This window comes from Mauremys mutica, chromosome 11, assembly GCF_020497125.1.
Source record: "Mauremys mutica isolate MM-2020 ecotype Southern chromosome 11, ASM2049712v1, whole genome shotgun sequence".
Lineage (NCBI taxonomy): Eukaryota > Metazoa > Chordata > Testudines > Geoemydidae > Mauremys > Mauremys mutica.
Window position 1 is genome coordinate 22,904,639 of NC_059082.1, and position 13,832 is coordinate 22,918,470.

Here is a 13,832-nt window from a genome sequence, read left to right on the forward strand (position 1 = left end):
CTCAGGAGGTTATCTAGTCCAACCCCCTGCTCAAAGCAGGACCAATTCCAAACTAAATAATCCCAGCCAGGGCTTTGTCAAGCCTGACCTTAAAAACCTCTAAGGAAGGAGATTCCATCACCTCCCGAGGTAACCCATTCCAGTGCTTCAGCACCTTCCTAGTGAAAAAGTTTTCCCTAATATCCAACCTAAACCTCCCCCACTGCAACTTGAGACCACTACTCCTTGTTCTGTAATCTGGTACCACTGAGAACAGTCTAGATCCATCCTCTTTAGAACCCCTTTTCAGGCAGTTGAAAGCAGCTATCAAATCCCCCCTCATTCTTCTCTTCTGCAGACTAAAAAATCCCACTTCCCTCGGCCTCGTCTCTAACCCTAGCTCAAAGTGCCCTACCCTTAGGAACCCAAACCCTTGCTCCAAGTGCCCTACCCTTAGGAAGCCTAACCCTAGGGCGGGCTGGCCTACCCACAGGAAGCTGAACCCTAGCGCAGGAAACCCTACCCATAGGAACCATAACCCAAGCTCCAAGTGCCCTACCATTGGGAACCCTAACCCTAGGGCGGGAAGCCCTACCCATAGGAACCCTAACCCTAGCTCCAAGTAGCCTACCCATAGGAACCCTAACCCTAGCTTCAAGTGCCCTACCTATAGGAACCCTAACCCTAGGTCCAAGTGCCCTACACATAGGAACCAGAATCCTAGTTCCCAGTGCGCTACCCTTAGGAAGTCTAACTCTACGGCAGGAAGCACTAACCATAGGAAACCTAACCCTAGCTCCAAGTGTCCTAGCCATTGAAACCCTAACCCTAGCTCCAAGTGCCCTACCCTGAGGAACCGTAACCCTGGGGCAGGAAGTCCAACCCATAGTAACCCAAACACTAGGGCGGGTTGCCCTACCCGTAGGAACCCTAACCCTAGCTTGAAATGCCCTACCCTTAGGAACCCTTATCCTAGGGGAGGAAGTCTTACCATTAGGAACCCTAAACCTAGCTCCAAGTGCCCTAGTATTACGAAACCTAACCCTAGGGCGGGAATCCCTGCCCATTGGAACCCTAACCCTAGCTCCAAGTGACCTACCCATAGGAACCCTAACCCTAGCTCCAAGTGCCCTAACCATAGGAACCCTAACCCTAGCTCCAAGTGACCTACCCATAGTAACCCTAAGCCTAGCTCCAAGGGCCCTACCTACAGGAACCCTAACCCTAGCTCCTAGTGCCCTAACCATAGGAACCCTAACCCTAGCTCCAAGTGCCCTACACTTAGGAACCCTAACCCTAGGGCGGGAAGTCCTATCCATAGGAACCCTAACCCTAGCTCCAAGTGGCCTAACCATAGGAACCCTAACCCTAGCTCCAAGTGCCCTACCCTTAGGAACCCTAACCCTAGGGCGGGAAGCACTACCCATAGGAACCAGAACCCTAGTGTGGGAAACCCTACCCATAGTAACCCAAAACCTAGGGCGGGTTGCCGTACGCATAGGAACCCTAAACCTAGCTCCAAGTGACCTACCAATAGGAACCCTAAGCCTAGGGCGGGAAGCCCGACCCATAGGAACCCTAACCCTAGATCCAAGTGCCCTACCCATAGGAACCCTAAGCCTAGCTCCAAGTTCCCTATCCATAGGAACCCTAACCCTAGCTCCAAGTGCCCTACCCATATGAACCCTAACCCTAGATCCAAGTACCCTGCCCTGAAGAACCCTAACCCCAGGGCAGAAAGCCCTACCCATAGGAACCCTAACCCTAGCTCCAAGTGCCCTACCCATAGGAATCCTAACCCTAGGGCGGGAAGTCCTACCCATAGGAACCCTAACCCTAGCTCCAAGTACCCTACCCATAGAAACCCTAACCCTAGGTCCAAGTGCCCTACACATAGGAACCAGAATCCTAGTTCCCAGTGCGCAACCCTTAGGAACTCTAACTCTACGGCAGGAAGCGCTAACCATAGGAAACCTAACCCTAGCTCCAAGTCTCCTAGCCATTGAAACCCTAACCCTAGCTCCAAGTGCGCTACCCTTAGGAACCCTAACCCTAGGGCGGGAAGACCTATGCATAGAAACCCTAATCGTAACTCCAAGTGCAGTACCGTTAGGAACCCTAACGCTAGGGCGGGAAGCCCTACCCATAGGAATCCTAACCCTAGCTCCAAGTGCCCTACTCTTGTGAAACCTAACTCTAGGGCGGGAATCCCTGCCCATTGGAACCCTAACCCTAGCTCCAAGTGCCCTACCCTTAGAAACCGTAACCCTGGGGCGGGAAGTCCTACCCTTAGGAACACTAACCCTAGCTCCAAGTCACCTACCCATAGGAACCCTAACCCTAGCTCCAAATGCCCTACCCATCGGAAACCTAACCCTAGCTCCAAGTGCCCTACCCTTAGGAACCCTAACCCTAGGGCGGGAAGCACTACCCATAGGAATCCTAACCCTAGCTCCAAGTGACCTACCAATAGGAACCCTAAGCCTAGCTCCAAATGCCCTACCCATCGGAACCCTAGCTCCAAGTGCCCTACCTACAGGAACCCTAACCCTAGCTCCAATTGCCCTAACCATAGGAACCCTAACCCTAGCTCCAAGTGCCCTACGCTTAGGAACCGAAACCCTAGCTCCAAGTGCCCTACCCATAGGAACCGAAACCCTAGCTCCAAGTGCCCTACCCATAGGAATCCTAACACTAGCTCCAAGTGCCCTACCCATAGGAACCCTAACCCTAGCTCCAAATGCCCTACCCATAGGAACCCTAACCCTAGCTCCAAGTGCCCTACCCATAGGAACCCTAACCCTAGCTCCAAGTGCCCTACCCATAGGAACCCTAACCCTAGCTTGAAGTGCCCTACCCTTAGGAACAATTAACATAGGTCGGGAAGCCCTACCCATAGGAACCCTGAACCTAGCTCCAAGTGCCCTACTATTACGAAACCTAACCCTAGGGCGGGAATCCCTGCCCATTGAAACCTTAACCCTAGCTCCAAGTGCCCTACCAACAGGAACCCCAACCCTGGGGCGGGAAGTCCTACCCTTAGGAACCCTAACCCTAGCTCCAAGTGACCTACCCATAGGAACCCTAACCCTAGCTCCAAGTGCCCTAACCATAGGAACCCTACCCCTAGCTCCATGTGCCCTATCCTTAGGAACCCTAACCCTGGGGCGGGAAGTCCTACCCTTAGGAAACCCAACCCTAGCTCCAAGTGCCCTACCCATAGGAACCCTAACCCTAGCTCCAAGTGCCCTACCCATAGGAACCCTAACCCTAGCTCCAAGTGCCCTACCATTAGGAACCCTAACCCTAGGGCGGGAAACCCTACCCATAGGAACTCTAACCCTAGCTCCAAATGCCCTACGCTTAGGAACCCTAACCCTAGCTCCAAGTGACCTACCCACAGGAACCCTAACCCTAGCTCCAAGTGCCCTAACCATAGGAACCCTAACCCTAGCTCCATGTGCCCTACCCTTAGGAACCCTAACCCTGGGGCGGGAAGTCCTACCCTTAGGAACCCTAACCCAACCTCCAAGTGACCTACCCATAGTAACCCTAAGCCTAGCTCCAAGTTCCCTACCTACAGGAACCCTAACCCTAGCTCCTAGTGCCCTAACCATAGGAACCCTAACCCTAGCTCCAAGTGCCCTACCCTTAGGAACCCTAACCCTAGGGCGGGAAGTCCTATCCATAGGAACCCTAACCCTAGCTCCAAGTGCCCTACCTATAGGAACCCTAACCCTAGCTCCAAGTGGCCTAACCATAGGAACCCTAACCCTAGGGCGGGAAGCACTACCCATAGGAACCAGAACCCTAGTGTGGGAAACCCTACCCATAGTAACCCAAACCCCAGAGCGGGCTGCCGTACGCATAGGAACCCTAAACCTAGCTCCAAGTGCACTACCATTAGGAACCGAAACCCTAGCTCCAAGTGCCCTACCCATAGGAACCCTAACACTAGCTCCAAGTGCCCTACCCATAGGAACCCTAACCCTAGCTCCAAATGCCCTACCCATAGGAACCCTAACCCTAGCTCCAAGTGCCCTACCCATAGGAACCCTAACCCTAGCTCCAAGTGCCCTACCCATAGGAACCCTAACCCTAGCTTGAAGTGCCCTACCCTTAGGAACAATTAACATAGGTCGGGAAGCCCTACCCATAGGAACCCTGAACCTAGCTCCAAGTGCCCTACTCTTACGAAACCTAACCCTAGGGCGGGAATCCCTGCCCATTGCAACCTTAACCCTAGCTCCAAGTGCCCTACCAACAGGAACCCCAACCCTGGGGCGGGAAGTCCTACCCTTAGGAACCCTAACCCTAGCTCCAAGTGACCTACCCATAGGAACCCTAACCCTAGCTCCAAGTGCCCTAACCATAGGAACCCTAACCCTAGCTCCAAGTGCCCTACCCTTAGGAACCCTAACCCTGGGGCGGGAAGTCCTACCCTTAGGAAACCCAACCCTAGCTCCAAGTGCCCTACCCATAGGAACCCTAACCCTAGCTCCAAGTGCCCTACCCATAGGAACCCTAACCCTAGCTCCAAGTGCCCTACCATTAGGAACCCTAACCCTAGGGCGGGAAACCCTACCCATAGGAACTCTAACCCTAGCTCCAAATGCCCTACGCTTAGGAACCCTAACCCTAGCTCCAAGTGACCTACCCACAGGAACCCTAACCCTAGCTCCAAGTGCCCTAACCATAGGAACCCTAACCCTAGCTCCATGTGCCCTACCCTTAGGAACCCTAACCCTGGGGCGGGAAGTCCTACCCTTAGGAACCCTAACCCTAGCTCCAAGTGACCTACTCATAGTAACCCTAAGCCTAGCACCAAGTGCCCTACCTACAGAAACCCTAACCCTAGGTCCTAGTGCCCTAACCATAGGAACCCTAACCCTAGCTCCAAGTGCCCTACCCTTAGGAACCCTAACCCTAGGGCGGGAAGTCCTATCCATAGGAACCCTAACCCTAGCTCCAAGTGCCCTACCTATAGGAACCCTAACCCTAGCTCCAAGTGGCCTAACCATAGGAACCCTAACCCTAGGGCGGGAAGCACTACCCATAGGAACCAGAACCCTAGTGTGGGAAACCCTACCCATAGTAACCCAAACCCCAGAGCGGGCTGCCGTACGCATAGGAACCCTAAACCTAGCTCCAAGTGCACTACCATTAGGAACCCTAACGCTAGGCCGGGAAGCCCTACCCATAGGAATCCTAACCCTAGCTCCAAGTGCCCTACTCTTGCGAAACCTAACTCTAGGGCGGGAATCCCTGCCCATTGGAACCCTAACCCTAGCTCCAAGTGCCCTACCCTTAGAAACCCTAACCCTGGGGTGGGAAGTCCTACCCTTAGGAACACTAACCCTAGCTCCAAGTCACCTACCCATAGGAACCCTAAGCCTAGCTCCAAATGCCCTACCCATCGGAAACCTAACCCTAGCTCCAAATACCCTACCTACAGGAACCCTAACCCAAGCTCCAATTGCCCTACCCATAGGAACCCTAACACTAGCTCCAAGTGCCCTACTCTTAGGAACCCTAACCCTAGGGCAGGAAGCGCTACCCATATGAACCCTAACCCTAGATCCAAGTACCCTGCCCTGAGGAACCCTAACCATAGGGCGGAAAGCCCTACCCATAGGAACCCTAACCCTAGCTCCAAGTACCCTACCCATAGGAATCCTAACCCTAGGGCGGGAAGCCCTACCCATAGGAACCCTAACCCTAGCTCCAAGTGCCCTATCCATAGGAACCCTAACCCTAGATCCAAGTGCCCTATCCATAGGAACCCTAACCCTAGCTCCAAGTGCCATCCCCATACGAAACCTAACCCTAGCTCCAAGTGCCCTGCCCATAGAAACCCTAACCCTGGGGCGGGAAGCCCTACCCATAGGAACCCTAACCCTAGCTCCAAGTGCCCTATCCATAGGAACCCTAACCCTAGCTCCAAGTGCCATCCCCACATGAACCCTAACCCTAGCTCCAAGTGCCCTACCCTTAGAAACCCTAACCCTGGGGTGGGAAGTCCTACCCTTAGGAACACTAACCCTAGCTCCAAGTCACCTACCCATAGGAACCCTAAGCCTAGCTCCAAATGCCCTACCCATCGGAAACCTAACCCTAGCTACAAATGCCCTACCTACAGGAACCCTAACCCAAGCTCCAATTGCCCTACCCATAGGAACCCTAACACTAGCTCCAAGTGCCCTACTCTTAGGAACCCTAACCATAGGGCGGAAAGCCCTACCCATAGGAACCCTAACCCTAGCTCCAAGTACCCTACCCATAGGAATCCTAACCCTAGGGCGGGAAGCCCTACCCATAGGAACCCTAACCCTAGATCCAAGTACCCTGCCCTGAGGAACCCTAACCATAGGGCGGAAAGCCCTACCCATAGGAACCCTAACCCTAGCTCCAAGTACCCTACCCATAGGAACCCTAACCCTAGCTCCAAGTGCCCTATCCATAGGAACCCTAACCATAGCTCCAAGTGCCCTATCCATAGGAACCCTAACCCTAGCTCCAAGTGCCATCCCCATATGAAACCTAACCCTAGCTCCAAGTGCCCTGCCCATAGGAACCCTAACCCTGGGGCGGGAAGCCCTACCCATAGGAACCCTAACCCTAGCTCCAAGTGCCCTACCCATAGGAATCCTAACCCTAGGGCGGGAAGTCCTACCCATAGGAACCCTAACCCTAGCTCCAAGTGCCCTACCCATAGGAATCCTAACCCTAGGGCGGGAAGTCCTACCCATAGGAACCCTAACCCTAGCTCCAAGTACCCTACCCATAGAAACCCTAACCCTAGCTTCAAGTGCCCTACCTATAGGAACCCTAACCCTAGGTCCAAGTGTCCTAGCCATATAAACCCTAACCCTAGCTCCAAGTGCGCTACCCTTAGGAACCCTAACCCTAGGGCAGGAAGACCTATGCATAGAAACCCTAATCGTAGCTCCGTTAGGGTACCGTTAGGAACCCTAACCCTAGGGAGGGAAGCCCTACCCATAGTAACCCAAACCCTAGGGCACGTTGCCATACCCGTGGGAACCCTAACCCTAGCTCCAAGTGCACTACCCGTAGGAACCCTTACCCTAGCTTGAAGTGCCCTACCCTTAGGAACAATTAACATAGGTCGGGAAGCCCTATCCATAGGAACCCTAAACCTAGCTCCAAGTGCCCTACTATTACGAAACCTAACCCTTGGGCAGGAATCCCTGCCCATTGGAACCCTAACCCTAGCTCCAAGTGCCCTACCCACAGGAACCCCAACCCTGGGGCGGGAAGTCCTACCCTTAGGAACCCTAACCCTAGCTCCAAGTGACCTACCCATAGGAACCCTAAGCCTAGCTCCAAGTGGCCTAACCATAGGAACCCTAACCCTAGCTCCAAGTGCCCTACCCTTAGGAACCCTAACCCTAGGGCGGGAAGCGCTACCCATAGGAACCAGAACCCTAGTGTGGGAAACCCTACCCATAGTAACCCAAACCCTAGGGCGGGTTGCCGTACGCATAGGAACCCTAAACCTAGCTCCAAGTGCACTACCATTAGGAACCCTAACGCTAGGGCGGGAAGCCCTACCCATAGGAATCCTAACCCTAGCTCCAAGTGCCCTACCCTTAGAAACCCTAACCCTAGGGCGGGAAGCGCTACCCATAGGAACCCTCACCCTAGGTCCAAGTGCCTTACCCATAGGAACCCTAACCCTAGCTCCAAGTGCCCTACCTACAGGAAACCTAACCCTAGTTCCATATGCCCTACCCTTAGGAACCCTAACCCTAGGGCGGGAAGCCCTAACCATAGGAACCCTAACCCTTGCTCCAAGTGCCTTACCCATAGGAACCCTAACCCTAGCTCCAAGGGCCCTACCTACAGGAACCCTAACCCTAGCTCCTATTGCCCTAACCATAGGAACCCTAACCCTAGCTCCAAGTGCCCTACCCTTAGGAACCCTAACCCTAGGGCGGGAAGTCCTATCCATAGGAACCCTAACCCTAGCTCCAAGTGCCCTATCCATAGGAACCCTAACCCCAGGGCGGGAAGTCCTATCCATAGGAACCCTAACCCTAGATCCAAGTGCCCTATCCATAGGAACCCTAACCCTAGCTCCAAATGGCCTAACCATAGGAACCCTAACCCTAGCTCCAAGTGCCCTACCCTTAGGAACCCTAACCCTAGGGCGGGAAGCGCTACCCATAGGAACCAGAACCCTAGTGTGGGAAACCCTACCCATAGTAACCCAAACCCTAGGGCGGGTTGCCGTACGCATAGGAACCCTAAACCTAGCTCCAAGTGCCCTACTCTTGCGAAACCTAACTCTAGCGCGGGAATCCCTGCCCATTGGAACCCTAACCCTAGCTCCAAGTGCCCTACCCTTAGAAACCCTAACCCTAGGGCGGGAAGCGCTACCCATAGGAACCCTCACCCTAGGTCCAAGTGCCTTACCCATAGGAACCCTAACCCTAGCTCCAAGTGCCCTACCCATAGGAACCCTAACACTAGGGCGGGAAGCCGTACCCATACGAACCCTAACCCTAGCTACAAGTGCCCTACCTACAGGAACCCTAACCTTAGCTCCAAGTGCCCTACCCATAGGAACCCTAACCCTAGCTCCAAGTGCCCTACCCTTAGGAACCCTAACCCTAGGGCAGGAAGTCCTACCCATAGGAATCCTATCCCTACCTCCAAGTACCCTACCTATAGGAACCCTAAGCCTAGCTCCAAGTGACCTACCTACAGGAACCCTAACCCTAGCTGCATGTGCCCTACCCTTAGGAACCCTAACCCTAGGGCGGGAAGCCCTAACCATAGGAACCCTAACCCTAGCTCCAAGTGCCCTATCCATAGGAACCCTAACCCTAGCTCGAAGTGCCCTATCCATAGGAACCCTAACCCTAGCTCCAAGTGCCCTACCTATGGAAACCCTAACCCTAGCTCCAAGTGCGCTACCCTTAGGAACCCTAACCCTAGGGCGGGAAGACCTGTGCATAGAAACCCTAATCGTAGCTCCAAGTGCCGTATCGTTAGGAACCCTAACCCTAGGGCGGGAAGCCCTACCCATAGTAACCCAAATCCTAGGGCAGGTTGCCCTACCCGTAGGAACCCTAACCCTAGCTCCAAGTGCACTACCCGTAGGAACCTTAACCCTAGCTTGAAGTGCCCTACCCTTAGGAACAATTAACATAGGTCGGGAAGCCCTACCCATCGGAACCCTGAACCTAGCTCCAAGTGCCCTAGTATTATGAAACCTAACCATAGGGCGGGAACACCTGCCCATTGGAAGCCTAACCCTAGCTCCAAGTGCCCTACCCACAGGAACCCCAACCCTGGGGCGGGAAGTCCTACCCTTAGGAACCCTAACCCTAGTTCAAGTGACCTACCCATAGGAACCCTAACCCTAGCTCCAAGTGCCCTACCTACAGGAAACCTAACCCTAGTTCCATATGACCTACCCTTAGGAACCCTAACCCTAGGGCAGGAAGTCCTATCCATAGGAACCCTAACCCTAGCTCCAAGTGTCCTACCTATACGAACCCTAACCCTAGCTCCAAGTGGCCTAACCATAGGAACCCTAACCCTAGCTCCAAGTGCCCTACCCTTAGGAACCCTAACCCTAGTGTGGGAAACCCTACCCATAGTAACCCAAACCCTAGGGCAGGTTGCCGTACGCGTAGGAACCCTAAACCTAGCTCCAAGTGCACTACCATTAGGAACCCTAAAGCTAGGGCGGGAAGCCCTACCCATAGGAATCCTAACCCTAGCTCCAAGTGCCCTACTCTTGCGAAACCTAACTCTAGGGCGGGAATCCCTGCCCATTGGAACCCAAACCCTAGCTCCAAGTGCCCTACCCTTAGAAACCCTAACCCTAGGGCGGGAAGCGCTACCCATAGGAACCCTAACCCTAGGTCCAAGTACCTTACCCATAGGAACCCTAACCCTAGCTCCAAGTGCCCTACCCATAGGAACCCTAACCCTATGGCGGGAAGCCGTACCCATACGAACCCTAACCCTAGCTACAAGTGCCCTACCTACAGGAACCCTAATCGTAGCTCCAAGTGCCCACCCATAGGAACCCTAACCCTAGCTCCACGTGCCCTACCCTTAGGAACCCTAACCCTAGATCCAAGTGCCCTACCATTAGGAACCCTAACCCTAGGGCGGGAAGCCCGACCCATAGGAATCCTAACCCTAGTTCCAAGTGTCCTATCCTTAGGAACCCTAACCCTAGGGTGGGAAGCTCTACCCATAGGAACCCTAACCCTAGCTCCAAGTTCCCTACCCTTAGGAATCCTAATCCTAGGGCGGGAAGTCCTACCCATAGGAATCCTAACCCTAGCTCCAAGTACCCTACCTATAGGAACCCTAAGCCTAGCTCCAATTGTCCTACCCATAGGAACCCTAACTCTAGGGCGGGAAGCCCTACCCATAGGAATCCTAACCCTAGCTCCAAGTGCCCTACCTACAGGAACCGTAATCTGATTCTTAATAGAAAGATAAGAGCTTCTAAAAATCAGCATTTCCATATATAGAATGTTTCCTCTCTTCTTGTGATAGCATCTCCACAGCAGCTAACTGGGATGTCAAACAAGATGACTTCAGTTACAGAATTAGCAGAAGATAATGATACAATAAAAATATGAGGGAAGTATAGGAAAGGTGGAGAGTAAGAAAATCAAGTGAGAATAAATGTTATGCATTTCAATTATATAATTCCTGTCACGTACAAGGTCTGAAAGACTATGAGCCCAAATGACTGCACATAGGTTAATATGGCCTCATTTTGAAAAACTGACCTTTCATACTAATATACTATGGCTTGCAGCCTAACGACAACATGTAATCTTACCTTTCCCTCTTCGAGTCGAATCTGGATGACTTTATCTCCTTGTTTATAATCTTTGAGAAGTTCTGCTGACTTCCAGACTTCCTCTGGATCAGGGATCCAAACCCTGGCATACTGCAATACAAAATCAACAAGCAAAAGATCAGTGATTTCTCATGATTTATAGTGAAGTTAACACACACAGCACCAAAAGCCTTATTCCTATCTAACTGGACAACATCTGAACCTTCAAGTAATGGCTATCAACGTAAAGTAAAATGTTTATCATTAATATAATGGCTGTTCTAATCTACTGAGAAAGACATACATACAAACTGAATTTTAGTTCCTATTCACAAAGGACATTAAAGTCTTCATTTCCAATAAAAAATAGCTTCAGCAAGATATAAGCTCAATTCTGAAAGTCCAAACAAGATAAATATATTTTTAACAACCAAGAATTTATTTTCTATTAGACTTAATTCAAACGATTTGTGACTTAGACAATTCCAGCAAGTACTGTATGCAACTAGGAATAAGACTACAATATAGCAAAGTTGTACTATTTGTAAAATACTCATCTGTATCTCTGTGATAAATTCTAGCTGAGTAACATAAGCTACAGCTTTAAAAGCCACTACCCATTTTCCTTTGTTGTTACCGCATGGATTCTGTGACTTTTCGTGACCTCATTGACTTCTGCAGCGGCCGGTGTGCATGGCTCAGGGGTACCCTAGGCAGCTCCTGCACCAGTCACACCAGTTGCTGCTGGGGCAGTCTTGGGAGACCCTCCCCTCCCCCGGCAGCAGAGTTTGGGTGTGGGAGAGGGCAGGGGACAGGGTGAGGCAGGCTCTGAGCGGCGCTGGGGGGGGGGCGTAGAGCCAGGTAGGGAGCTTGCCGGCTCTGCCAACCCCCTCCCCAGCACCAGCGGGGGTTCCAGGCCGTGTGCCGTCACCCACGCCCCACCAACACCAGCGGGGGTCCTGGGTCGCCCTCCCCCAGCACCCATGATGCCCCCAGGAAGACTCTGCCCAAGTTTTAGTCAGGGGTATATATGTTTACTGCCCGTAACCTGTCCGTGACTTTCACTAAAAATACCCATGACTAAAACGAAGCCTTACCTATAATCAATTAATACTCCACCAATGTCTGTATCATCTGCAAATTTTCATCAGCAATGACTACATTTTTTCCCAAACATTGATAAATATATCAGAACTGGTCCAACAACTGTCCCTGGTGGACACTACTAGAAACTCCCCCGCTCCCCAGTGAATGACGACTCCCCCTTTATAAAGTACTCTGAGATCAACAGTTGTTAGTCCAGTTAACGCATGCTACAATGATTTTGTATTCTGCTCTTTTTAAAATCAGAATGTCATGCAGGATTCAGTCAAATGCCTTACAGAAGGCAAATTATATTATGTCAGCACTATTACCATTACATAGAACTGACCAGAACCCAGAATTTCCATTTTGCTGGAAATTCTAAAATTAAAAAAAAAAAACCCACAAAACTCTGTTATGACACAGACCAAAAATAAGAATTTCAAAATGTCCTGCAGAACAAAATTCTGATATTTCAGAAAAATTGAAATGCTTCATTTAATTTCCTTTTGATAAGGCTGAAAGAGTTTTGTTCCTATCTATAGGGCAAACTGATTTTTATTAATGCAACTTTTGTTATATTACAATTTATAATAAAATAATGTAAAAGTAAAAATGATTTTACTTTTATAAATTATATTATGTGTCAGCGGGGCAGCCTGTCTGGCCAGGCAGCTAGTGAGTCTGCCCACCTGCGAAGTAGCCTGTCTGGTTCCCTATGGACATTTTGATCGCGTCAAATCCACATTTTCTGATGGAAAACTGTTTTGTTTGAAAATTTTAAACCAGTTCTATTTTTAATCAAATAAACATGTGATCTTATCAAAAAAGAATCCCAAATTTGAGGAGACCTATTTTACATAAAATCACATTGCTTTTCACATTGTCCAGCTGTATTTTCAATTCTTCAAATATATAGTTAGGCCAAAGTCTTATGAAATGTATGCAGCCACATCAACTATTATGAAAATACATTATTCTGAACTGGAAATAAAAAATCTGAAGAGAGCATCCCCTCACATTTAAATTGCTTACTAGTTGAACCATTCCTGAAATGGCTGACTAATCAGAGAAGTGTTGTAAAGTAGTATAAAGGTGTTCACAATAACTACTGCACCAGGGCCACCCAGAGGATTCAGGGGGCCTGGGGCAAAGCAATTTCGGGGGCCCCTTCCATAAAAAAAGTTGCAATACTATAGAATACTATATTCCCGTGGAGGCCCCCGGGGCAAATTGCATCACTTGCACCCCCCCTCTGGGCAGCCCCGTACTGCACCTTTTAGTGTACATGAGTACACAGTGACTTTCAGTGGAAATTAAGTGCCTGTCATTTATACCTTTGAAATCTCCCCCTAGATCAGGTGCAGCAACATTTTGCTCCAGCAGAGGCTATACTGGCAACTTGCTAGAAGCGTAAGGGCTGCACCGCACACTTGGCATAAAATAGAGCAGATGTCACCTACTCATTCTTAATAATTGGGAGGCATGATCTCTGAATCAATTTGTAGTGCTGCATGCTCAGAAAAGTAGTTTCCACAGGCCACACCTGTGTATTAAAGATGATGCCTGGTTCAGGGGCGAGAGGTCCCATGGGCACTCCCTCTGCCCAAAGCTGAAGAAGTGCCACTTTAAAAGTTCGTCAAGTCAGGAGATATTGAGCCCTTTAGATGAGCCTTCCAGTGCAATCTTCCTATTCTATCCCATGGGTGGAATACTGCAGCTCATACAGGACACTTTCTGTGACCTGGTGAGAGGCAAACAGCACTTGAATAAATATTTAATCTGGGAAAGGGAGTGGTTTACTAAAGAGTTACTTGCCCACATTCCAAAGTCAGATGATGGAACTCTTAGTCAAGATAAGACTGATCTCGAAGCAGGCATGTGCCAATTTTTTTCATTCAGATTAAATAAAAATATGAAGCCTATTAACTTT

The 13,832-nt window shown here is 50.6% G+C and overlaps 1 protein-coding gene across 1 annotated transcript in view; it reads right to left on the reverse strand.

Annotated features, from left to right (window-relative positions):
- MYO5A (myosin VA) overlaps positions 1–10,927 on the reverse strand; it is a 131,092-nt gene extending 120,165 nt beyond the window's left edge. The window contains exon 1 of the mRNA XM_044980289.1: positions 10,817–10,927. The gene's annotated coding sequence lies outside the window, so the exon portion shown is untranslated. The remainder of the gene's footprint in view (positions 1–10,816) is intronic.
- Between the last annotated feature and the right edge of the window lie 2,905 nt (positions 10,928–13,832).